The sequence below is a fragment of the Rhinoraja longicauda genome, chromosome 44 (genome assembly GCF_053455715.1).
Source record: "Rhinoraja longicauda isolate Sanriku21f chromosome 44, sRhiLon1.1, whole genome shotgun sequence".
Lineage (NCBI taxonomy): Eukaryota > Metazoa > Chordata > Chondrichthyes > Rajiformes > Arhynchobatidae > Rhinoraja > Rhinoraja longicauda.
Window position 1 is genome coordinate 961792 of NC_135996.1, and position 27348 is coordinate 989139.

The 27348-nt window shown below is 47.0% G+C and overlaps 1 pseudogene; it reads right to left on the minus strand.

Annotated features, from left to right (window-relative positions):
* The window catches only part of LOC144612316 (tumor protein p63-regulated gene 1-like protein), a 316908-nt pseudogene that overhangs the window by 212254 nt on the left and 77306 nt on the right, over window positions 1-27348 (minus strand).

Consider the following 27348-nt stretch of genomic DNA (forward strand, 5'->3'; position numbering starts at 1 on the left):
GGTGGATGAGGATGGTCTTATAGAGGTGTACAAAATCATGAGAGGAATAGTTCAGGTAAATGCACAGAGTCTCTTGCCTGGATTAGCAGAACCGAGCAGCAGAGGACATAGGTTTAAAGTGAAGGGGGGAAATATTTAAGAGGAACCTGAGGCGTAACTGTTGATGCAAAGGGAGGTGGGGGATGGGACGAGCTGCCGCAGGAGGAAGTTGAGGCTAGTACTATCACATAGTTTAAGAAACATTTAGACAGGTACATGGATAGGACAGTTTTAGAGGAATACAAGTGGGCCCGTTGGGCCCGTCCTCGTAGGGTTTCCATTGCGACCTGGGGAAATTTATATGTATACAAATTGTACATTAAAAAGTAAGGTGTAACATTGTTTATTACCCTTATTTTTGCTAATGGTATGTTGTTTATGGATGGTTGCACTTCAGGGCAGGTGTAACCACTTTTGTCCTCTGGAGTAAACCAGTTTTTCCAGGTCTCCTTTAATCCCCCAATTCTTTCTCTCCACCACCCACTTAGAACTGTAATAACACGTCCCCTTTAAGGTCCACCTACTCTCCTGGCCACGAGCAAATGAGCCACATCCATGTCCAATTCAGGATCATTTGTCCAATTAACCCAGTCCTGCTGAACTTCCCCTTACAAACCACGCAGCTCAGAGGGGATGAAGCCACAGGAATGGTTCTAGATATCATCTCGCTTTGTCTCTAGAAATAAAGCCCATTGGATGAGTTCACCTGTGTGCTGTGGTGTGCGTGTGCCCGTGGTGTGCATGTCCCTGTGCCTGTTCATATGTCTGTGCCTATGCGTGTGCGTTCATTATTTATCCGGAGTCATGACAGAAACCACATCACTGGAGAATGTGGGCAAGAGTGCACTGCCTCCTCACACAATGCAGGGACAGATCTGTGGATTGTGTGGTAATGGATCATTATCTAGGGCCAGCTGGTGTTCAGTGGCACAGCAGGCCCCCCAAACCTATGAGGAGATTATTGTCTGTGTTGAATGAGTCCAAACTCTATGAGCCCTGGCTTCGGGTCCCTGCATGAGCAAAACCCTGACTCCACCCTGGAGGGAGGTGGGGCGCTGACTGGCTCAGGAAGGAGGAGATGGCAGAAGTGCCTCCCATAACCAGACCTCGAAGACGAGCCAAAGTCTGCAGACCCAGGACACCCCTTGACCCAATCCAAATTATGGCTGGCAGGTTGCACCATCCATGGGGGCCAGAACAAAGGACAACCACCCTGAATGTACACCCTCTAATGGCCAACCTACATTAGCTTTATTAGACTTGACCAGTTACATTACTCTGGTCCGGCTAGAACTGTTACCTACAGGCAAGTAGATATCTGAGATTCTCCCACTGACATGTGCATGGTGATATACGCCAAGTTCCAGCTGCCTGTATATGTATTGCCATGAAGCACCACAGCTGGTCACTCACTGTAGGGGTGGTTAAAGACACCTGGTTCCACTCCTTGTTATGTGACTCAGGATTGGATCACCTGTTCAACAGCCACAGGAAGGTCCAAACCTCACGTTCTTCGAGTAGAAACCCTGGGAGCCTGGTTTGCACCCAGTGTATCTTTGGGACCCACAGGCCAGAGATAAGCAGAATGAAGAGAAGAGAATGTTGGTTAGACAGGTTTGTGAGTTTGAAGCAGAGCTGGAGGATGAATGGAAGCAGTGTGTACAAGGAAAAAGCTGGAGATGGACCTCAAAGGTCTGGAAGCACAAATTGAGGCTGTGAATAAAAGTTGTGATAAGACATTTAAACAACTTTGTAGTCTTCAGGCACAGATGAAAGACCACCAATGTGAGCTGGGAGAGGCGTGTCTGAAGAAGGGTCCTGAAAAGTCACTCATTCCTTCTCTCCAGAGATGCTGCCTATCCCACTGAGTTACACCAGCATTTTGTGTCTACCTTTGAGCTGGGAGAGGCTTGTATTTCCAGGGAGGAGATCTTCACTCCAAGAAGAATGAAAAGAAGCTGAAGAATCTCGAGGCAGAAATCTTGCAGCTTCATGATGAACGTGCTGCTTCGGAGAAAGACGCATGGAACCCCAGGAGTCCTGAACCCCTAAGGGTTTGAGGGACAACAATGCAGGTTGAAACTCAGAGCTTGTAGTGAGCAAAGCGCTAGACAGAAGAGTGAAAATGCAGGGCAATGGTGGAAGCACATCTTGAGAATGTTGTTATCCTCTCCCGCCCTTTGGGAGGACCTGCTACAAATCCTGGGATTATCGCTAAGGAGGGAGAATGGGATTTCATGTCCCCATTAAGGTCCCCTCATCTCCCGGCCACAGGCGAATGAGAAAAAGTGAAGTCCAATTAAGTGTCATTGGACCAACTACCCCCATCCTACTGACCAAACCCTTATTAACCCTGGAGTGTAGAGGAGAAGGAGAAGAGGAAACTGTGGGGTTAGTTCTATACCCTTTTGTTTTGTTTCTGGAAATAAAGCTTCTCGGGTGAGTTCACCTTGCAGTGTGTGCCAATGTATTCTTTAATGATCTGGCATCATGACTGATGCCACAGAACATAGGACAGTACAGCATAGGAGCAAGCCCTTCAGCCCACAATGAACTGATCTCATCTGCCTGCACATGATCTATATCCCATTATTACCTGGACTTATGCCTGTCTAAAAACATCTTCAACACCACTATCATAACTGGCTCAACCATCACCCCTGGCAATGCGTTCCACACCCCCACTCATCTCAATGTGCGTTCCTCGCACATCAGCATTAAATTTTCTCCTGACCTTATAGTTATGTCCTGTAGGTTTGGACATTTTCACCCTGTGGAAAAGGTTCTACCCTATCTATGGCTCTCCTAGCTTGATATATTTCTATCAAGTCTCCCCTCAACTACTGGCGTTCCCGAAAATGCAATCCAAGTTTATCCAACTTCTCACTGCATCTGAAACTGTGTAATGCAGGCATCATTCTGTTAAACCTCTGCACCCTCTCCAAAACCTGCACATCTTTCCTGTAATGGAGCGACCAGATCTGCACGCAATTCTCCAAATGCAGCCTAACAAATGTCCTATAGAGCTGCATCATGACTTCCTGACTCTTATATTCAGGGCCCCTAGCAATGAAGGCAAGCATACCATACTCCTACTTTACCATCATATTCATTTGTGCTGCCACCTTCAATGAGCTTTGAACTAGGACTCCAACATCCGTCTGCACATCAATGCTGTTCAGGGTCTAGCCATTACCTGTGTCCATCTACCATTTCTTTGAAGATAGACACAAAATGCTGGAGTAACTCAGCAGGACTTTTAATGGCGCGGTCCAGTCCAGTCGCCGTCGTGGTAGCTCTGCGGGAACTGTGCGTTTTAAACTGGTATGTTTACTTTAAAATTATCCCTAAGTGCTCTAGCGTGTGCTAGCACTTAGCATTAACCAATGTACGACCGGGAAACGCTCGTAAAATTAAACTCGAGCGCTACAGGAGCACTATTAAACAGAAATCTACTCACCGATATACCAATAGAGATCATCAAAGGAGCGCACCGCGGCAGCAGCAGCAGTGGGAGCGCAGGTCAGTGGGAAAGTCGGAAAAAACACCGAGGGAAGCGAGGGGGGATTCGGAACAGGCTGAGAACCCAAGCCTTACGTCCACCTCTGCCCAGCATACTTCTGGCCAACGTCCAGTCCCTGGAGAACAAGCTGGATGACCTGAGGGCAAGAATCAGATTCCAGAGGGACATAAAGAACTGTAACATCCTTTGTCTGACCGAAACATGGCTGACCCCGCTGGTGCCTGACCAGGTGATCTGCCCATCCGAGTCCTTCACTGTTTTCCGGGCGGACAGAACGGAAGAATCCGGGAAATCCAAGGGCGGAGGAGTCTGCTTCTTGACCAATAATAACTGGTGTAATCCTGGGAATATTAAGACGCTTTCTCGTTCCTGCTCGCCGGACCTGGAACATCTAACTATCCTATGCCGACCATTCTACCTACCCCGGGAGTTCAGCTCGGTGATCATCACAGCCGTCTATATCCCACCGCATGCGGACACCGACGTGGCACTGTCCACCCTACACGATGTGTTGTGTCAACACCAAAACAAGAACCCTGATGCGGCTGTGCTGGTGGCTGGAGACTTCAATAGGGGAAATCTCAAAAAGGTCATGCCCAACTTCTACCAACACATCACCTGTGTAACCAGGGGGGAAAGAACTTTGGACCACTGCTACACGCCGTTCAGGAAAGGCTACAAGGCCGTTTCTCTCCCTCCTTTTGGGAAATCTGACCACGCTGCCATTTTCCTGCTGCCGGAGTACAAACAACGGATAGTACGGGAAGCGACAGTGACGAGGGATGTAAAACGGTGGGCTGACCATTCAGAGGCCATGCTCCAGGATGCACTGAGCGATGTCGACTGGAACATGTTCCAAGAAAGTTCCAGAGACGTAAATGAGTTTGCGGAAGCGGTTACGGACTTCATTGCCACAATAGCCGATACCATCATCCCCACGGTAAGGGTCAGTATCTTCCCTAACCAAAAACCCTGGGTGGACAGGTCTGTTCGCGTGGCCTTGAATGCTCGCACCGCTGCTTACAACTCCGGCCTGGCATCCGGCAACATGGACGAGTACAAGGGAGGGTCCTACCGACTGCGAAGGGCAGTGAAGGATGCAAAAAAGAGGTACCGGGACAAGATGGAGTCACAGATGGAGCAGCAGGACACCAGGCGCCTTTGGCAGGGGCTACGGACTATAACTAGCTACAGGTCCAGCACCCCCTCAACCGGAAGTGCCGGCTCCTCCTTAGCTGATGACCTGAACTCTTTTTACGCACGGTTTGAGACGGGTAACACCACCAGCTCGCCGTCTAAAAACAGCACCGAAGGGGCGCTGGCTAGCGAGGCTGGAGGGGGATCCACCGCCGGGGATGTGCACACATTCTCGGTGTCCGAGCATGAGGTGAGGTGGGCTCTGACGCGTGTGAACACGAGGAAAGCTGGAGGCCCAGATGGTATATCTGGGCGAGTACTAAAGCCTTGTGCTACTCAGCTTGCTCCAGTGCTCACCACAATATTCAACCTCTCCTTGGCAAAGTCCGTGGTCCCTGCATGCTTCAAAAGATCCATCATTGTACCGGTGCCAAAGAATGCCTCTCCAGCGTGTTTAAATGACTACCGACCGGTGGCCCTCACCTCGGTTGTCATGAAATGCTTTGAGAGGCTAGTCAAGAAGCACATCTGCGCCCTCCTTCCTCGCAACATGGACCCACTACAGTTCGCATACCGTCCGAACAGGTCCACGGATGATGCGGTCTCCCAGGTTCTACCCACCGCTCTCTCTCATCTGGACAGCCAGGGGGGCTATGTGAGGATGCTGTTCATTGACTTTAGTTCAGCATTCAACACAATAGTCCCCAGCAGACTGGTTGAGAAGCTGCTGGAACTGGGGCTTAGCACCCCTCTGTGTGCCTGGGTCCTGGACTTTCTCACTGCCAGGCCCCAAGTGGTCAGGATGGGGGAACACACATCTAGCTCCCTCACCCTGAACATAGGATCCCCCCAGGGCTGCGTCCTTAGCCCCCTACTGTACTCCCTGTACACACATGACTGTGGGGCCAGGTTCAGCTCAAACTCCATCATCAAGTTTGCTGATGACACTGTGGTGGTGGGCCGGATCTCCAACAACGATGAGAAGGCCTACCGGGAGGAGGTGGCTGATCTGGCACTCTGGTGTCAGGACAATAGCCTCCTCTTGAATGTCACTAAAACAAAGGAGCTGATTGTGGACTTCAGAAGGGCTAAACATCCAAGGACGTACACGCCACTGGAGATAAATGGGTCTATTGTGGATAGGGTGAGCAGTTTCAAATACTTGGGAGTCCGCATCGCAGAGGATCTGACGTATATATGATATGATATGATATGATATGATATGATAAACGCAAAATGCAAGAGTAACTCAGTGGGACAGGCAACATCTCTGGAGAGAAGGGATGGGTGATCTGACATATATATGCAAAAACCAAGCCATGAAGACGAAGGAATTGTCCAGAGACGTCCGAGACAGGATTGTGTCTCCCTCATTCTTAAATGGAAAAATGTTGGAACCACCAGGACTTTTCATAGAGCTGGCCACCCGGCCAAACTGAGCAATCGGGGCAGAAGGGCCTTGGTCAGGGAGGTGATCAAGAACCCGATGGTCACTCTGACAGAGCTCCAGAGTTCCTCTGTGAAGAAGGAAGAACCTTCCAGAAGGACAACTATATCTGCAGCACTCCACTAATCCGGCCTTTATGGTATCGTGGCCAGATGGAAGCCACTCCTCAGTAAAAGGGATGATTACGTTCGGATCAGAAGAGCAGAATGAGAATCCACCTCGGAGTGACTAAATGTGATGTTCTTTACACTCGCAGATATACCTGAATCTCGAGTACCGTCCACCCCAGAAAACGGTGGTGCGCATTCATTCATTATAAACAGGGTTGGATGAAGTTCCTTGTGGACAAGAGGGAACTGAAGACTAATGTGACCAGGAATGGAAATGAACTTAACACCAGGTTCAGTTTGGTAATTGTGTGAATAAAGGTGTGAACAGGCGTGAGCTGTGTGTACCTTTGACCACAGTGGGGGGGGGGAGGGGTATCCAGGACCCATGAATGTGCTCCACCGTCTGCTACTGCTTCCTGGCTCTATGCCCCTGGACCACAGTCATTGATGATAGGTCACACCATTGTTTTTCTTGGGTTTAAAGATATAGCGCGGAAACAGGCCCTTCGGCCCCACCTAGTCTGCACCGACCAGCGATCCCCGCACGTTAACGCTATCCTACACACAAATCAGCTACAATGTTTACGATTATACCAAGCCGACAAACCTGTACGTCTTTGGAATGTGGGAGGAAACCGAAGATCTCGGAGAAAACCCACGCGGTCACGGGGAGAACGTATAAACTCCACACAGACAGCACCCGTGGTCAGGATGGAACCCGGGTCTCTGGCGCTTCAAGCACTGTGAGGCAGCAATTCTACCGCTGCGACATAATGGCGCCCTCCATAATAAGTCTTAACATCGGCGCCCTGCAAGGATGATCTCTCGGTCCCCTACGATAATCCCTTTGCACTCTCTCTGATTTCGTCCGCAGGTTTGCTGTCGACACCACTGTGATGGGTCGGCTCTGGAAAAATGATGAGGCGGTGTTCAGGAAAGAGACAGTGAACTTTACTGATATTGTGTGTCACAACAATAACCTACCACCTAATGTCATCAAGACGAATGGAGTAGTTATTAAACTCCGGTAGCATGGCGGAGTGCATGCGTAAATCAGGATCAATGGTGCAGAAGTGGAAATAGTTGATCCATCCTTCCGGGTCATCAGCTTCTCCTCCCTCCCTCCCCTTCACCTTCCTCTCCTCCCCCCCTACCCATCACCCTCCCCTCCCCGTCACCCTCTTCTCCTGCCACCCTCCCCTTCACCCTCCTCTCTTCCCTCCCAATCCTTCACCCTCCCCTCCCCGGCACCCTCCTCTCCACCCTACATCCCTCCCTCCCTCTTCCCCTTCTTCCCCCCTCCCTCCCACATTCCCCTCTCCCTCCCTCCATCCCTCCCGCCCTCCCTCCCTCCCTCCATCCCACATTCCCCTGTCCATCTCTCCCTCCCTCCCTCCCTCTTCCACCCCTCCGTCTTCCTCCCCCTGGGTGATCCTCCTGCCTTCCTACCCTCCACTCCCCCCACTCCCTCCCTTCATGTGAGCCTCCTCCTCCCTCTCTGCTCCCTATTCCATCCCAGTGAGTGTCTGAGATACAGAACGGTGCGGAGGGAGATTCACTCTGTATATGTGTGTGTGCGTGCATGTGTGTGCGTGTGCATGCGTGTGCGTGTAACACTGAGTTCATTCGTTTGAAGGAACAAGCAACATCCCCCCACCCCCTTTCGCATCAAGGAACGACAACTGAATGTAACGATAAATACTTTTATTACTGTTAACAATGCAAGTTACCAGTATTATTATTAACACTATACAAAAAGAAAGCAAACAATTAATACATATTAGCAGCTAAACTGAAAGATGTTTGTATTCTCAGCTTCTCCATTGCCAAGCTTATCTGGTGTTTATAGATCGAAGTGATGGAGCCGGGTCTCCAAGTACTGAAACCAATTGCAATGGATTGCAACCGGATAATTTGTTTTACAGTTTCTTTAAGCACGGGTGTCTGTTTTGGAGTGGGGCGGTGGAAGATGGCAGGTTTCCTCTTTGTGTATTCAAGCGTGGTGGAGCTGTCATCTACTGGCCTTGGAACTGGAGCGCTCTCGATGCTGCTCTCCCCGATAGTTGTTGCGTCTGTGTCGGGCACAGTCCCTGCTAGTTGCTCCACGCTGTCACCTTGCTTACCAGGCTGCAGCATTGCCTCGGCAGAATGTTCTTTCGCTTCTCTCATCTGCCTCAGTTCTGCAACAGGATAATTGACACCAAATGACAGAGAGCCTTTCTCAGGCTAATCCTCTGCCATTGCCTTTGATGATCCTGCCACCTCCTGAGGCAGTTTTACCTCGTCTCCACCAGCAGTGTTTCCTCCACTCTCCAAAGCGTGGATTACTGCTGCTGGAGTGGTGTGCTGAACGTTACTTGCACCCGGTTTGTCTTTCTCATTGTCAGCGTGTGCGGTTCCTTCACCTTAACATCGGTCACCTGGTCCGCAGGCCTGAGGATTTCTGAACCCATTCATTAGGTAAGCGAACCATGAGGAAAACATCATCCGCGCTCTTTAGCGACACTCAGAAGAGAGGGAGCTGTGTCTGAGTGAAGGATCTTCAGCGGTTGCTGCTATTTATTGGTTGGGGAACAATTCCACTGTGATGAAGTTCCACGTCGACAATGGTCACCGTGGTGAAAACCGCAAAACAAAAGCAGTGCAACACCTGCCATCCTTTCCGTGGTCAATGGTTACAATGAGCAGATGATGCAAAACCATACAGACTGAACTCAAAAGAAAAGATCGGTTTACTGAAGTTATAATGAACATCATAAAGTGTTTCAAAAGCAACCAAAGGAACAGCAAGTTTGAAATAAATGCTGAATATTTGGAACTGTTGCTTAGTTCATGTGTTCTTTATTAATAAAAAGGGACATGTAAAATCATAAATGCAGGTCATTGGGACATGTCCAGCAGGTCACCCTGCGCTAATGGATGGAGGGAATCTGAGCCAATATTGCAGGTCGATGACGTACAGGAGAAATGGCCAGTTCTGGTGCATGCAGAGAATATGAGGGACCTGATGTTGTAGAGTTGAATACTGAATCCAGCCGACTGCATCATGCTGAGACAGAAGTTGAGCAGTTCTGTTAAAGCACGGGCTTCTATATTACAGCGCACGAGGGCACAGAAGAGGTCAGAGGAGACGGGGAATTAAAATGGTGGGCAACTGGAAACACAGGGTCGCCATTGAAAATAGGTGCTCCTCAAACTGATCATTATATCTGCGCATTGTTTTCTCCAGTGTAAGGGAGGCCATATTGTTGAAGCCAAGGTATGTGGTGCAACATTCATAGTGTAATGTCCGCAGTTGTTTGGGGCTGACTCGGGTTGTGTGCAGGATGGTTCAAGGCCTTGAAGGCTGGTGGAAGAAACTCCTCTTGCATCTGGAGTTCAGAATTATCAGTTTCTTGTACCACCGTCTCAATAATAAGAGATAAGCGAGCGTGTTCAGGGTGATGTGGGTGTTTTATGGTGGTAATTTCCCTCTTAAGGGCTCTAAACCGTTCTAATACCTGACAAGAGGTGTAAATAATATTCCAGAAGACGTATAGACTGGTTCGATACCTGTTTGGCGCTACGTTGCTAATTTTCAATCCTATTCCTCCCTTTCTCACTCCCTCTTTAACCCCTCCTCCTCACTTCGTGTGACCCTCCTCTCTTCCCTCCCTCCTCCACTCCCCCTCTACTTCCATCCGTCCTACTCTCCCTCTTTCACCACTCCTCCTCCCTTCGTGTGACCCTCCTATCCTCCCTCACTCCTCCACTCTCCCACTCCCTCCCTCCATATGTCCCCCCCCTCTCCTCCCTCTCTGCTCCCTATCCCATCCCCGTGAGTGTGTGAGATACAGGACTGTGCGGAGGGAGTTTCCCTCTATGCGTGTGTGGGTGTGTGTGAATGTGTGTGTGTGAATGTGTGAGTGTGTGAGTGTGTGCGCTTGTGTGTGCATGTGTGCGTGCGTGCGCGTTTGTGTGAGCGTGTGTGTGCGCGTGTGAATGTGTGTGCTTGTGTGCGTGCGCTTGTTTGTGCGTGCGCGCGTGTCTGTAACACCGGGTACATTTGTTTAAAGGAACATCAACCTCCCCACTTTCAACCTTCACATCAAGGAATTACAATTGTATGTAGAGGTAAATATTTTTATTACTGTCAACAATACAAGTTACAACTACTACTAGTACTACTATACAATTTTTTAAAAAAAAATACATATTAGCAACTAAGCTGAAAGATGTTTGCACTCTCAGCTTCTCCGTTGCCCAGCTTCTCTTGTGGTTATCTATCGAAGTAATAGAGAGCCGGGTCTCCAGGTGCTGAATCCAATTGCATGACATTGCAACCGGATACTTTGCTTTACAGTTCATTCAGTTCATTGGAAGATGGCAGGTTTCCTTTTCGGGTACTCAATGTGTGGTGGTGCTTTCATCTATTGGCCTTGAAAGTGGAGCGCTGTCGACGCTGCTCTCCCCGATAGTTGGTGCTTCTGTGTCGGTCACTGTCCCTGCCATTTGCTCCACGCTGTCACGTTGCTTCCTGGCCTGCAGCATTGCCTCGGCAGAACGTTCATTGGCCTCTCTCATCTGTGACAGATCTCCGTGACGTGTTACTGAGGGTTGGTCCGATGGCCTTCACAGGAGTGTCCGAGAAGAACATTGTGTTCACAGATGGAGATTTAATCAAGTACAATCTGCAGCCTTGGAACTTCTACAGAGAGAGTATTCAGACCGGAGCGTGGTGTACACCTTCCCGCACCTCACCATCCAAGAATTTGTAGGCGCACTTGTACAATTCCTCACTCCAGGTCCCAGTGATATCCCGAACTCCTCACTGAAGCCCACAGCACGGTAGACGGGCGAGTTGAGATATGTCACCTTTTGGTTGCTGGTCTCTCCTCCCCAGTGTCAGCTCGGGGCTGGAGGAGTCTATGGGTCCATTTCCTCATCAGAAAGCCAGAGATCCCCACACATCAACATTGCCCTGCACAAACTGGGGACAATTTACACATACACCAAGCCAATTAACCTGCATACCTGTACGTCTTTGGCGTTTGGGAGTAGACCGATGATCTCGGAGAAAACCCATGCGGTCACAGGGAGAACGTACAAACTCCATACAGACAGCACCTGTAGTCGGGATGGAACCGCGGGTGCTGTAAGCGCTGTACTCTACCGCTGCGCCACCGTGGTCGCATTGTATGAAACTACAAAATGTGTGATTCCAAGACACTGGCGGGTTGGGCGGGGATCGCAGGCGAGGGAGGGTCACTGACGTGGGGACCGTCAGTGCAGGTGTGGGGTGCGTCACTGGCGGCGGGGAGGGGGGGGATGATACACGCAAGGGAACCGTCACTGCCGGGAGAACTGTGGCTGCTCATGGACAAGGAATGGTGAATGTCACCATGAACACATGAACAAGACCTGGGCATAATCGCGCAGTAAACTCTCAACTCTCGGAGATAAGCCTCCGAATCATCCGTCTGCTCAGGTCGTTCCACTGAACGAATAGCAATTGGGGTTCGCTGATCTCGCTCTCGCTCCTCGGTAACCGCTTGGCTGGAAGACGGAGAGACCTTTTCACATTCCACTGTCCGGCCGGTAACTGTGAGCACGATCGACGGTGCCGGGAGGGTTGGTAGAGACGAGCTCGGAAATTGCCCTTGTCCACCTCCGTAACCGTTCAGGGGTGGTATGGACTGCAATACGGAATGAAGGACGATGGAACTGGAGAGGGGGGGGTTGCGTTGGGCGAGAGTGGGGGCGTGCTGTGCCGAGAGTCGGGGAAGATGTGGCGATGAGGGAGGAAGTCCCGTACGAAGGGGAGGTGGTGTGTGTGGGTGGGTGGGGGGGGGGTTTGGGTTGGGTAGAGCAAGGAAGGTGTGGATGAAGTAGTGATCGGGATTAGGGGGGCACGGCTGGTACGGGCGAAGTGGGGGCTGGGCGAATCGGAGCCCACGGAAGAGGGGTCAGTGTGAAGGGGGCGGTCCACGTTGGGAGGGCGAGGGATTGCGGCCGAGGGGAGCCGGCCAGAGGGGCACCGGCAGAGAGAGCCGGGACAGGGGGTGCTGGGCCAGGGAGCAACCGAGCAAATGGGAGCTTGCGGCGAAAGGGAGCCGGTAGAAGGGGGGAGAAGGGGGGAAAGGCAGAGGGAAAGAGTGGTAAATGGGACCGATATAGTGGGGCTGGGGGAGGGGGGAGGGGCCGGAGAGGGCGCCTGACGGAGAGGTGCAAGGTGGAAATGCCGGGCGGATTGTGGATCCGGGCAATAAGGGGCATGGCGAAGGGAGTGGCGAAGAGGGGTTCCTTTAAGGGGTAGGTTGGACCATTGGGGCGGAACAGTCTGGGCGGGTAAGTCGGGTCGTGGAATGTCCCGCTCCGGGTAGCTGAGTCAGACAAGGGGCGCCGGGCGAAGTGGGAAGGGGAGTTCCCAGCGTGGGGAGCAGTGGGTAAGTGGCGATGTGCGGAGAGTCCTCGGGTAGGAAGCGACGGTGGCTATATTGTGATCATTGGTATCTATATTTCACACCGCGCAGATTTTTTTTTATTTTTTTATTTTTTTAAATTTTCTTTGGAAGTAAGCACATTACATTTTAATGGTTCCTTTTTACAGGTGCCAAGAATTATTAAAACATTATTTGTACAACTTCCTTTTTTAAAAAGAAATGAGAAAGAAAGAAGTAGTGAAGAGTAAAGAATAAATTAGTGAGTATAGAGTGAAAAAAAATTTTTAAAAAAAAATAAAAAAAATAAAAAATAAAAAAAAAGAAATGTGCGAAAGTAAAGCAGAAAGGAGATTTTTAATCAATTTTCAATCAAACCCAGAATTTTTAATTTTATGCTGATATTACACCGCATGATTCCACAAGGTCAATAAATGGAGACCAACTCGATAAGAATTGGTCTTTTTTTTCTATTAGGAGGAGTCTCATTTCTTCCAAATGTGCTGTTTCCAACATATTACCAATCCACATTTTAAGTGTTGGTGGAGTAGACTTTTTCCACAATTTAAGTATGAGTTTTTTCGCTATTATTAAACCATAATTCAAAAATGAGATTTGGGATATATTTAATTTATTTAATTTATTTACATCTCCAAAGATAATCATTTCCATGCTAGGTTCCATTTTTGTCTTAAATAAACTAGTAAATACATCAAATATATCACCCCAAAAACTTTGAAGTTTTATGCACGAAACGAAAGCGTGTGTAAGATTGGCAGTGACACCGCGCAGATTTGAAGCGTTACTTTACTATAGTGCATTCAGAAAGTATTCAGACCACTTCACTTTTTCCACATTTTGATATGTTACAGCTTTATATTAAAATTGATTAAATTCTTTTTTTAATCATCAATGTACACATATACACCATAATAAAAACGCGACAACAGATGTTTAGAAATTTTTACAAAGTAATTAAAAATAAATAACTGAAATATCACATTTACATAAGTATTCAGACCCTTTGCTATGACACTCAAAATTGAACTTAGGTTCATCCTGTTTCCATTGATTATCCTTGAGATGTTTCTACAACTTGATTGGAGTCCACCAGTGGTAAATTAAATTGATTGGACATGATTTGGAAGGGCATACACCTGTCTATATAATGTCCCACTGTTGACAGTGTATCTCAGAGCAAAAACCAAGCCATGAAGTCGAAGCAATTGTCCGTAGACCTCCGAGACATATCTGGGGAAGGGTATAAAACAGTTTCTGCAGGATTGCAGGTCCCGAGAAACCCAGTTGTCGCCGTCATTCTTAAATGGAAGAAATTGGGGACCACCAGGACTCTTCATAGAGTTGGCCGCCCAGCCAAACTGAGCAATTGGGGGAGAATGGGCTTAGTCATGCAAGTGACCAAGAACCTGATGGTAATTCTGACAGAGCTCCAGAGTTCCTCTGTGAAGATGGGAGAAACTTCCAGATGGACAACTATATCTGCAGCATTCCACCAACCAGGCCTTTATGGAAGAGTGGTCAGACGGTTGTCACTCCTCAGTAAAAGGCACTTGAGAGCCCGCTTGGAGTTTGTCATAAGGCACCTAAAGGACTCTCAGACCATGAGAAACAAGCTTCTCTGGTCTGATGAAACCAAGATTGAACTCTTTGGCCTGAATGCCAAGCGGCACCGCTCCTCACCTGACAAATACCATACCTACAGTGAAGCATGGTGGTGGCAGCATCAGGATGTGGGAATGTTTTTCAGCGGCAGGAACTGGAAGACCGGTCAGGATCGAGGGAAAGATGAACGGAGCAAAGTACAGAGAGATCCTTTATGAAAACCTGCTCCAGAGCGTTCTGGACCTCAGACTGGGGCGGAGTCAACGCAGGAGTGGTTTGGTGACAATGTCTTTGAGTGGCCCAGCCAGAGCACGGACTTGAACGCGATCGCATATCTCTGGCGGGACCTGAAAGTAGCTGTGCTTCGACGCTCCCCATCCAACCTGACAGAGCTTGAGAGGATCTGCTCTCAAGGGAGAAGAATTGGAGAAATTACCCAAATACAGGTGTGCCAAGCTTGTAACGTCATATCCATTAAGACTTAAGGTTGTTATCGCTCCCAAAAGTGCCTCAACAAAGTACTGAGTAAAGGATCTGAATACTTATGTGAATGTGATATTTCAGTTATTTCTTTCCAATTAATTTGCAAAAATTTCTAGGCACCTGTTTTCGCTTTATTGATTATGGGGTATTGTGTGTAGATTGATAATTAAAAAAATGAATTTAATCAATTTTTAATTAAGACTAACGTAGCAAAATGTGGAAAAGTGAAGGGGTCTGAATACTTCCTGAATGCACTGTAAATAATGGAATCAGTCACTGGGTGGACCGAGGTCGTGTCCAGTGAAGGTATTGAACTCCTCTGCTTTCTCAGAATAGAAGAATATTATTGTTCCGTTTTACCTTTAGATACACAGTACCTCAACATTTTAATGAACGGAGTAATGGGAAAGCTGATCGCAATCTTCAGTTGCTCTCTAAATTTGGTCTGAGTCACTCCGTAAATAAAGGTGTTTGCGCAGCAGCTGAGAAGCTGAACTGCATACCCCACATGCTTTGCATAATAAAGCCGGATAGACGTCTCCAGGTCTGTGTACAGACATCTCATGAGAATGAAGACCAGCGTGGTTGTCGCCCAGCAGAGAAGGAAACTCGCAGACAAGGTGAAGAGGAGAATGATGGATTGTCGCCGGGTCTCCATCTCAGGATCTCGCTGCTTGCTGCCATTTCCCTGTCCCTTAAGCGCCCGGCGGCGTTTGCTCGCCACCAGGATCCGACTGACAGTCAGGGAATTGAGAGTCAAAATGAGGAAGAAAGGAAGCAGCGGGTTCAACAGTACGTCCATCCAATAAAGACCCTGGAACTGTCCAGTATCACGAAGGGCGGGTTTAATACTACAATGCCAATAACCGCCATAATTAACTGCTAAATGCATGTACGAGAAATAAAAAGGTATGTTCTTTAGAAAGAAGGTGACGCAGATTGTGCCAATAATCAATCCCGCAATTTTTGGGGTGCAGTATTTTGTCTTAAACTTAGCCCAGCAAATGGCCACAAACCGATCGAAGGTGAAAGCGACCGTAAGCCACACAGACCAATCTAAAACCACTTTGCAAAAGGTAGAGTGGACAAGACAGAACGGAGCATTTCTAAGAACCATGACCAGGTTGTGCAAAGATGAATCATACCAAACATGTACCATTTGTATGCCGCAATCATTTCGTACATCAGGACTTCGATGATCACAACCATTAGATCCGCCGCAGCCATCGACACGAGATAGCAGGTGATGCATTTGGAGAGACCACACTTTCCTCGGCAGAGAATGATGATTGCAAGCAGATTAACTTGAGAGGAAGAAAGTAAAAGAAACAACGTGATAAATTGCAACAATCAACGCGCTTCTGAAAAACAAATTTCAGGACATTTACGCCTCGTGGACATCCATAACCTCGGCGCATCCGTACAACCAGAATGGGCATAAATGGTCTCATTTTCATAGCTCCGATGAAGTGCTTTATACCGGTCATTTTACTGTGGTCCCTCGCAGGGATTACAGCCCCCGCGCGTATTCACCAGCAACGTGTTAACAAACACCCAAACCGATGACGCGGGCGGGGAGTTATGTAGCTGTCGAGCAACAAGACGTCTTTGAAACTTCGCCTTGGTAACTAACTTTTCAAATTTTAACGGTTAGAAACGATTTCAATATAAAAGCAAATTAGATCAGATTTAAAAATAAAATATCAGGTACATTTACCCCCAACATTAAGGCTACAGCGAGAAGTTTGGATAGTGTTGCGGACATGCACAGTTTGAATTGCGTCGGTGCATTTTGAAAGCATTCGAAAGACATAGGAAGTCTTCAAATAATTCGGATGAGCGGTCGCATTGCAGCCCATGACAATAAGGGAACATGTCCGCATTTCCATGGAAATTGTGGATCAGCTCCAATGAGGTAGGCCAGAGAGTAGATACATAGAAAATAGGTGCAGGAGTCGGCCATTCGGCCCTTCGAGCCTGCACCGCCATTCAATATGATCATGGCTGATCATCGAACTCAGGATCCTGTACCTGCCTTCCCTCCATACTCCCTGTTCCATTTAGCCACAAGGGCCACATCTAACTCCCTCTTAAATATAGCCAATGAACTGGCCTCAACTACCTTCTGTGGCAGATAATTCCACAGATTTGCCACTCTGTGTGAAAAAAACGTTCTCATCTCGGTCCTAAAAACTTCCCCCTTATCCTTAAACTGTGACCCCTTGTTCTGGACTTCCCCAACATCGGGAACAATCTTCCTGCATCTAGCCTGTCCAACCCCTTAAGAATTTTGTAAGTCTCTATAAGATCCCCCCTCGATCTTCTGAATTCCAGCGAGTACAAGCCGAGTCTATCCAGTCTTCCTTCATATGACCGTCGTGCCATCCCAGGAATCAATCTGGTGAACCTTCTCTGTACTCCCTTCTACAGTTGGTCCTTCTACAGTTGTACCGGGCCCTGGTGAGACCGCACCTGGAGTAGTGTGTGCAGTTTTGGTCTCCAAATTTGAGGAAGCATATTCTTGCTATGGAGCGCGTGCAGCGTAGGTTCACTAGGTTAATTCCCGGAATGGCGGGACTGTCGTATGTTGAAAGGCTGGAGCGATTGGGCTTGTATACACTGGAATTTAGAAGGATGAGGGAGGATCTTATTGAAACATATAAGATAATTAGGGGATTGGACACATTAGAGGCAGGAAACATGTTCCAAATGTTGGGGGAGTCCAGAACAAGGGGCCACAGTTTAAGAATAAGGGGTAGGCCATTTAGAACGGCGATGAGGAAGAACTTTTTCAGTCAGAGAGTGGTGAAGGTGTGGAATTCTCTGCCTCAGAAGGCAGTGGAGGCCAGTTCGTTGGATGCTTTCAAGAGAGAGCTGGATAGAGCTCTTAAGTATAGCGGAGTGAGTGGGATGGGGAGAAGGCAGGAACGGGGTACTGATTGAGAGTGATCAGCCATGATCGCATTGAATGGCGGTGCTGGCTCGAAGGGCTGAATGGCCTACTCCTGCACCTATTGTCTATTGTCTATTGTCCCTCTATGGCAAGAATGTCTTTCCTCAGATTAGGAGACCAAAACTGTACGCAATACTCCAGGTGTACGTCCAAAGACGTACAGGTATGTAGGTTAATTGACTGGGTAAATGTAAAAAATTGTTCCTAGTGGGTGTAGGATAGTGTTAATGTGCGGGGATCGCTGGGCGGCGCGGACTTGGTGGGCCGAAAAGGCCTGTTTCCGCGCTGTATATATATGATATGATATGATATGATATGATATGATGTACAACTGCATCAGAACTTCCCTGCTCCTATACTCAAATCCCCTCGCTATGAATGCCAAAATACCATTCGCTTTCTTCACTGCCTGCTGCACCTGCATGCCTACTTTCAATGACTGGCGTACCACAACACCCAGGTCTCGTTGCATCTCACCTTTTCCTAATCGGCCACCATTCAGATAATAGTCTGCTTTCCTGTTCTTGCCACCAAAGTGGATAACCTCGCATTTATCTACATTATACTGCATCTGCCATGCATTTGCCCACTCACCTAACCTATCCAAGTCACGTTGCAGCCTCCTAGCATCCTCCTCATAGCTAACACTGCCCCCAGCTTCGTGTCATCCGCAAACTTGGAGATGTTGCATTCAATTCCCTCGTCCAAATCATTAATATATATTGTAAATAGCTGGGGCCCCAGCACTGAGCCTTGCGGTACCCCACTAGTCACTGCCTGCCATTCTGAAAAGGACCCGTTTATTCCTATACTTTGCTTCCTGTCTGCCAGCCAGTTCTCTATCCACATCAATACTGAACCCACAATACCGTGTGCTTTAAGTTTGCATACTAAGTACGAGACGAAAAATTGGTATAACTGAATTGCCACGCCGGTCGACATTTAGTAACCTAGCAATCACTATGTCGTGAAATAATTCTAAATACTCCAAAAGGGCGGAAATATAAAGCAACGCCACCAGCTAACTGTTGATAATGAATGGAACTTCAACAACAAATGAAGAGTGAGGAAAATAAAAACAGGATAAACTTCTTTCGCCAGTCTGACGTCGTCAATTCCCCGTAATTAATCTGTTGCAAGAAGTGCTTACCAGGGATGCCAATCGCGGTAACAAGGGAGTAGAATATAATGGGAAAAGCGTCCATCATATCCTGCTGTTGGAGGGTTCGTTTCTGTCCAGCTCTGCCGGAGGGACGCGTTATCGAAATCAGCAAATTATTCAAAATGTTTCCAAGGGATTAAAAAAAACCAGACATCAGAAATTAAATGCAAACGAACACAGTAAATGATCTTTGTTGAATTCCATCCAATCCAACTGTTGCACAGATCTGTGGTTCCCTTTATGAGAACGTGATTGAGCTTTCGGTGCCCCCAGCCCGTTCAGTCTGCAGTGTTGTTCAGATCCCGAGATGACACTCATGTATAGAACTCAAGATATGCCTGATCTTGAAAATAACTTGAGCAATATCTGTTCAGAATCGTCATTTAACAAAGGAGCCCGCATTTTCTGATCCAGTGCGCCTCAAATCCCAATGGAGAAACAACGTTTTCTTTCCATTGTAACACAACATAGATAGTAATCATGAGATAATCGCTCCGATCTTTACTACGATTGAGGACTACTCATCATTTAGTGGTACGCGTGGCAGCGGTCCAATACAACCATCCCTTTACTGAATCTACTTGAATACTGTTTGTCGCATTTAATCATGGGGAGTGGATTCGCTACTCCAGTTCAACCGTCGGTAATCTCAATGTAACAACCTAGGTTGAAGCATTGCTTTATATTTATGGGGTGCCTCAACATTAATGCGGTTTGTCATTCTTCCATTCTGACTCAATTGTTGCTCTTGACAGACCGGCGCTCGGGGTAGCGACTCTCCATGGCCAAATACAGACTGGGATCGTTCGCAGCCGACCCAACAGTTGACCACCATAACATTTGTGGACGAGTAGATTACCCAGGTTTACATCTCCTGCTGACGGGCGCAGATCTTGGGACAGTCACAAACCAGACATTCTGTTAATTTGAAGAACGATGTTTTCCTTGCATTCAAAAAATAACATGTTAAATCAGTACGACGAAGTGTCAAAAATGATTCATGAAGGTGATACAGGAAATGGAGTAACAATTGAGAACATAGAAACATATAAAACAGGTCTAGTAGGAGGTCATTCGGCCCTTAGATCCAGCACCGCCCTTCATTGCGATCATGGCTGGTCATCCAAAATCATTGTGATCATGGCTGGTCATCCACAATCAGTAACCTTTGCCCAACTTCTCCCCAATTCCCTTGATTCCACTAGCCCCCAGAGCTCTATCTAACTCTCTCTTAAATTCCTCCAGTGATTTGGCCTCCACTGCCCTCTGTGGCAGAAAATTCCACAAATTCACAACTCTCTGGGTGAAAAACTTCCTTCTCACCTCACTTTTAAATGGCCTCCCCTTTATTCTAAGACTGTGGCCCCTGGTTCTGAGCCCCTCAACATTGGGAATGTTTATCCTGCATCACACAACTGGTGTACAGGTGATCATTGTTCGGCATAGACTCAGTGGGCCAAAGAGACTGTTTCCACACTGTATCTCTAAACTGATCTAAACTACAGAGAAAGTTCAGACAAACAAAGGTACACAGGGCTCTACATGTTTCACATCCAACACACCAGGGTCAATTTATCTACAATCTGCATGTCTTTGGAACGTGGGTGGAAATTGGGGCAGCCCGAGCACTAAAGTGGATGGTGTTGGACATAATGAAGATGGTAGTGAACAATTGCAGCAAGATTTTGAGCAGTTGGTCAGGTGGGCCATGGAATGATTGATGGAATTTAATAGAGAGAAATGAGAGATGTTGAATTCTGACAAGTTTAACATGTACAGGACCAACACAGTGAATGGTCGGGCTCTGGGGAGTGTTGTAGAGCAGAGGGATCTCGGAGTGTAGGTTCATGATTTCTCGAAGGCTGAGTCACAGGTAAATAGGGTGGGCAAAAGGGCTTTTGGCCCATTGGCCTTCATCAGCCAGAGTATTCAACATCGAGGTTGAGAGGTCATGTTAGACGATGAGACCACATTTATAGCATGTATTTCAGTTTTGCGTACCAATTTATAGGAAGGAATTTGTTAAGTTGGAACGGGTACAAAAATATTGACAAGGATGTTGCCAGGACTCTGGAGTCTGAGCTATAGAGAGAGCTTGAGCAGAGGAGTGCAGGAGGGAGAGGAGTGATCTTACAGAGGTGTACAAAATCATGAGTGGAGTAGATCAGATAAAAGCACAGTCTCTTGCCCAGAGTGGGGGAATCGAGAACCAGAGGATACAGGTGAGAGGGATAGAGTTAATAGGTCCTGAGAGTACATTTTTTACTCATTAGATGGTGGGTTTATGGAACGAGTTGCCAGGGAAGGTAGTTCAGGCAGGCACTATTGTCATGCTTAATAAATATTCAGACAGGTATAAGGAAAGGATAGCTTAGAGGGATATGGGCCAAAAGCAGACAAGTGGGACTAGTGTAGATGGGATATACTGGTCGCCGTGGGTAAATTGGGCCAAGGGCCTGTTTTCACGCTGCATACCTCCATGACTCTGACACCTGGGGAAACACCATGCGGTCACAGGGAGAACATAGAAACACTGTATAGATAGCACCCATGGTCAGGAATGAACCCTTGTCTCCCGCACTGTGAAGCAGCAACAATACCACTGCTCTACTGTGCTGCTCTAAATTGTAACGTTCAATTTGCACTCTCTTTGCTTTCACCGTTTGCACACCCTGTTGTAGTCGGGAATGGTAGACACAAAATGATGGCCTAACTCAGCAGGACAGGCAGCATCTCTGGAGAGAAGGAATGGTTTGATTGTCTTCAAGCATGCTATGAGTTGCCTGGATGGCACATAAAACAAACTGAGTTACACGTGGTAATAATGAACCAATACCAATACTATACAATGTTCCAAGCAATCTCCATTGCGGTGCAACCATCACTTATGCTCATGCGCCAACTTAGATGTAGGTCAACACCACAATGGCAAAAGGAATGTCTTGACGCGGCCGAATTATTTGAATGATGATTCACAAAACTCTTTAAAAAGTACCACTGGGCAATCCTTCAAATGAAACGTTGAATCGATTCATTTTATTCATTAAATCGACCATTAATGAATCCTTGTCATTAGAACATAGAACAGCACAGCAGAGGGATGGACACTTTGGTCCACATTGCTTGAGCCGAACATGATGTAAAGTTAAAATGACGGCATCTGCATTTACACCAACAGTCAGATGTCCCAGCACAGATCTCTGCGGAACTCCACTGGTCACAGACATCCAACCGGAATGTCTTCCTTCCACCACAACACTCTGTCTTCTATGAGTCAGCCAGTTATGAATCAATACGACCAAGTCACTGTTCATTTGATGCATCTTAATCTTCTAGATCAGCCTACCATGAGAGACGTAAACAAAAGCCTTCCTAAAATCCATGCACACAACATCCACCAACTTCAATCTCCTTCGTCACCTCCCTGAAATACACCCATGTTCGTAAAAAAAAGACCTGCTGCGCACAAAGTCGTGCTGGCTATCCTTAATCAGCCTAATCTCTTCTAACTAGGAATAAATTCTATCTTGAGGAATTCTCTCCAATAGTTTCCCTACCACTGATGTGAGGATCACTGGCCTTGAGTTCCCTGGATTCTCTCCACTTCCCTTCTTAATAGTTTTCAATGGAGAGTTAGAATGAGCACTTCGGACTAACGGAATCAAGGAATATGGGGAAACAGCAGGAACGGGGTACTGATTTTGGATGATCAGCGATCATCGTATTGATTGGCCTAATCCTGCACCTATTTCCATGTTACTAGATTAAACAAAAGAACATCATTGGCCACTCTCCATTTCTCCAGGGCATCACTTGTGGTTAAAGAAACAAAGATCCTTGTCATGGCCCCTGCAATCTCCTCTCTTGCCTCCCTCAAAAACCTGGGATAGATCCCATCTGGCCATGGGACCTACCCATCTTAATGCTCTTCCACAGCCTCAGCACCACCTACTTCTCAACCTCAAACTGCCCCAGCATATTTGTACAATACCTCTTTGGTCTTCGTCACTTCAGCACTTAGTTTCAATTGTTCCTTCTGTCTTTTCAATCGATCGCTCTCCCTTCTACAACATTCTTCTTCTTGCAGTTGTCTTCTCCTCCGTTCTTCTTCTTGCAGTTGTCGTCTCCTCCAATCTTCTTCTTCTTGCAGTTGTCTTCTCTTCCGTTCTTCTTGTAATTGCCGTTCTTGTGCCTCAAACTCATGCATCCTTTCCATGAACGCAGCCTGTTCAACAAGAACGGCCATTGTGGCCTCGGTCTCCTTACGAGCAGAGCGCGTCAAAGATGCACGAGATTTGATGCTCAACTTAGAGGTCGAAATATTTGAAGCACTATCTCAAGGTCCGATGGATTCTGTGTCATTGTCACCCTGGAGGGTCCGGCCTCACGACCTACTTGTCTTAGCCATTCAATAACATCTTGGTTAAATCCATCGACACTTTCTACCACCTGCTGCATCCATTTCTCTTGCTTATCCCATTCTTCTGGTGCTAATTGTAGCAGTCTCAATGTTTCGTAGGTGCCGTAGATTTCGTCTTTGAGGTGGTTAAGGTGATTCAGATTGAACCACACCTCAGCCTCCTTTGCTGATTTTATTAGCTTTGATGTTTTCCATTGTCATCTCAGCCATCTTATATTTATGTCTCTTCAGCTTCTCATTGCTTTCATGAGTCAGGTCTTTGCCAATTTGAGTAAGCATAATGGCCCTTTTTCCACTTTTGGCCGTGTTCCGCTATGGTCACCTTATGACTGAACATCAGATTTCAACTCAGACATTCTAAGCTTGTTGAGGAACACCAGATGTGCTTATGGTCCCTTATCCAGTCTAGCTATTTCAAAATCTTGTTGTCTATGTCTCTTGCAAAGACAAGCTTTCTGAACTTTCGAAGAGTAAATTCCAATAATTCGTTCCAGCTCAGGCAGATTTTACGATGAATCACTCCAGTTCAGATAAGATCTCACACTTCATCTCTTGCGAAGGCAAATTCTGACTGAACATCCCGAGGAGTGGATTCAAGCTGATCGCTTCAGCTAAAGATGAAATTTTACGATATGGAATTTTATGATATAGCGGCCAGCTTCTCGTCTATCATATCATATCATATATCATATACATACAGCCGGAAACAGGCCTTTTCGGCCCTCCAAGTCCGTGCCGCCCAGTGATCCCCGTACATTAACATTATCCTGCACCCACTAGGGACAATTTTTACATTTACCCAGCCAATTAACCTACATACCTGTACGTCTTTGGAGTGTGGGAGGAAACCGAAGATCTCGGAGTAAACCCACGCAGGTCACGGGGAGAACGTACAAACTCCTTACAGTGCAGCACCCGTAGTCAGGATCGAACCTGAGTCTCCGGCGCTGCATTCGCTGTAAAGCAGCAACTCTACCGCTGCGCTACCGTGCCGCCCCAATTAGCTCCCAAGCTGCCACTTGCATAGGTCGGGGAAACGATAATCTTTTGACTCAAGTAATAACAATAACAGAGACCTTCTCGACGTTTGAGTTAGTTAGACGTTTTTATTTGAAGTCGCAAGACAACATATTGGCCTATCTCTTGTCATCGACTGGGTATTACTTTGCTAGGTAAAATTCCATATCTTACCAGAGTCTATGCGATTGATACGAACTGCCAGATTGATCTTCGGTGGAAATCTGTATTAATCTTTTTGTCAATAAGATCTACAACCGAATATATCTTGGCTAATGAATCTTTTGGCAGAACCTTTGGCTGAACCTCTGTCAGCGCCTTCTCTTCTCCCACTACCAACACGTATACAACTGCCGTAACTCTAGCTCCGCATACGTAATACGTAAGTATACGTAATACGTAAGCATTAACTCTACAGTGTCCAAACTACAGCAGGATACAAGGTAATAATAATAATAATATGCAAAAATAACTAATAAACGCAAAATGGCTCCACTCCAGGGACATGCGAGCCCGGACATAGGCCCAGAACATGGGTAGGCAGCCGACTCTGGTGTTACTATCAACTGCCTGCTGCCTGGACCCTTTGATGGCCATCTTAGCCAGGCCCAGGAGCAAACCAACAGGTAGATCCCACCTTGCCAATCACCCCTCCCCACTTCCTACCTTGTGCGCAAATACCAAAATTGTGGGTGTAAAATGCAACCAGAACTCGAGGAGCAGCCCCTGCAGATACTGGGACTGCAGCCTCTCACACTCCATATATGTGTGGAATATGGTCACTTCCTAGCTACAGAAATGGCAGTCGGCTGGCGAGACCGTGAACTGACATATATATCTGCTCCATGCCACAGCTCTGTGCAACACTCTCCAACCTAGGTTCTCGATGTAAAGGGGGAGGACTCCCTTATAGAGAGGCCTCCACTGGGGGTGGATTGTCCCTTGTGTGTGTAGGATAGTTTAGGTGTGTGGGGATTGCTGGATGGTACGGATACAGTGGGCCGAAAGACCTGTTTATGTGCTCTATCCCCAAAACGGAAAGATATACGTTAAAGTCTCCACTGATTGCCCTTTCATCCCTGTTACACATATCTAAATTACCTACTTTATGCCACGCTCATGCAAGGTTAGACAGATTTGGCAGACTTTAGCGGAGTTAGGGGGTATGGGGAGAAGGCAGGAACGGGGTACTGATTGAGAGTGATCAGCCATGATCGCATTGAATGGCGGTGCTGGCTCGAAGGGCTGAATGGCCTACTCCTGCACCTATTTTCTATTGTCTATTGTCTATTGTTGTCCCTGGAATGCTGGAGTTTGAGGGGAGACCCGCTGGAAGTATATCAAATCATGAGAAGCATAGACAGGGAAGTTGTCAGAACCTTTTTTCCCCTGGATGGAAATATCAAATACAAGAGCACATAGATTTAACGGGAGAGGGCAAAGTTGCAAAGAGATGTGCAAGGCTATCTGTTTACACAGTTAGTAGAGGGTGCCTGGAACGCAGAGTCAAGAGTGGTGGTGGAGGCAGATACAATAGTGACGTTTGTGATGCTTTTGGATTGGAACATGGATATCAATCCAGTAAATGGAAGGATATGGATTATGTGCAGTGTTTGGCTTGACATCGTGTTCGGCACAATGTGGGCTGAAGAGACAGTTCCTGTGCTGTACTGTTCTATGTTTTAATGTGACATCCACTGTTTGGTGACAATGTTCTATTTGTCATATATGCAAATGAATAGTGAAATTATTTTTGCATATATTACATGCACAGGTGCCTTATTCACAGTCCAAAATCCGGTCGGCCCGCACGCTCGGGAAACTGGAGCCACTCCTGTGAACCGACGTCCCTTTCCTCGCCTAGCGGTCTTTGTGCCTCAGGGGCATTACCTTCACCCTCCTAACGGTCCCCCTCCTAGCGTCCGACGTCTCCAGCTCGCTCCACGTTACGCCGACCGACGAGCCTTCATGTGGTTCCCCGGTCTCACCAACCATTAAGCCTTTGGGCATGTTCCCAGTTACACCAACCATGCAGCCTTCGGACGAGTTCCCGCCGATCAACGAGCGTTCCGGGCAGGCACTGTGGCCACCGCACCTCGGGAACAGTAATAGACGTATTTTACTAAAGACCTGTAGGTATTTCCTGTCAATGTTGCCGTCCTGTGAACTTTACTATTGCTGCACGTTCTACACCATGATCTGCATGGTTCTTCTTCATGGTTCTCCAGCGGTCCAACGCCCACTCTTGCTTCTCTCTTACTCTTTATATAACTGAAGAAACTCTTGCTATCCTCTTTTAGATTATTGTCGAGCTTACCTTCGTATTTCTCCCTTTCTCCCCGTATTGTCTCTTTAGTTAACATCTGCTGTTATTTAAAAGCTTCCCTGTCCTCTGGCTTCCCACTAATCTTTGCTGTGTTATACGCCTTTTCTTTTAGTTTTATAGTGTCCTTGACTTCCCTTGTCAGCCACGGTCGCCCCTTTCTCCCACTAGAATATTTCTTCCTGTTTCGGTTCTCCTGCAGCCATCTTTCAGTAATTGGATCACACTGATTGCATTCAAATGTATCATGAATTCATTTATTATTGTGAATGTTCTGGGCATTCAGATAATTTATTGTGAATACTCTGGGAATTCAGATACAGCACATTTAAATTTATTGTTTTGACATTTTTGTTTTGAATCTTTTCACTGTTTAACATCTTTGCCAGTTATTTTGCTGACTACTATTCCAAATACTCCTTCCTGTTTCCCATTTCCCATTGCTGATTTCCCTTCACTGTTCCCATTTTCTCACATAGCTACTATGAAATCTCCCCAATAGCACTAACAAACCCACTGCAAAATTATTGCGTGTCGGTCCCACCTATCCCACTAAAGGCTCCAAAGACAAATAGATCCATTTCTCGATTTACTCATTCATGTCCTTTATTTTATAATCTCTGTACTTAATAGTATATTGCCTTGATGTAATCTGAAGATTATAATCTTTGTAGTCCTGTTTTGTAAAATAA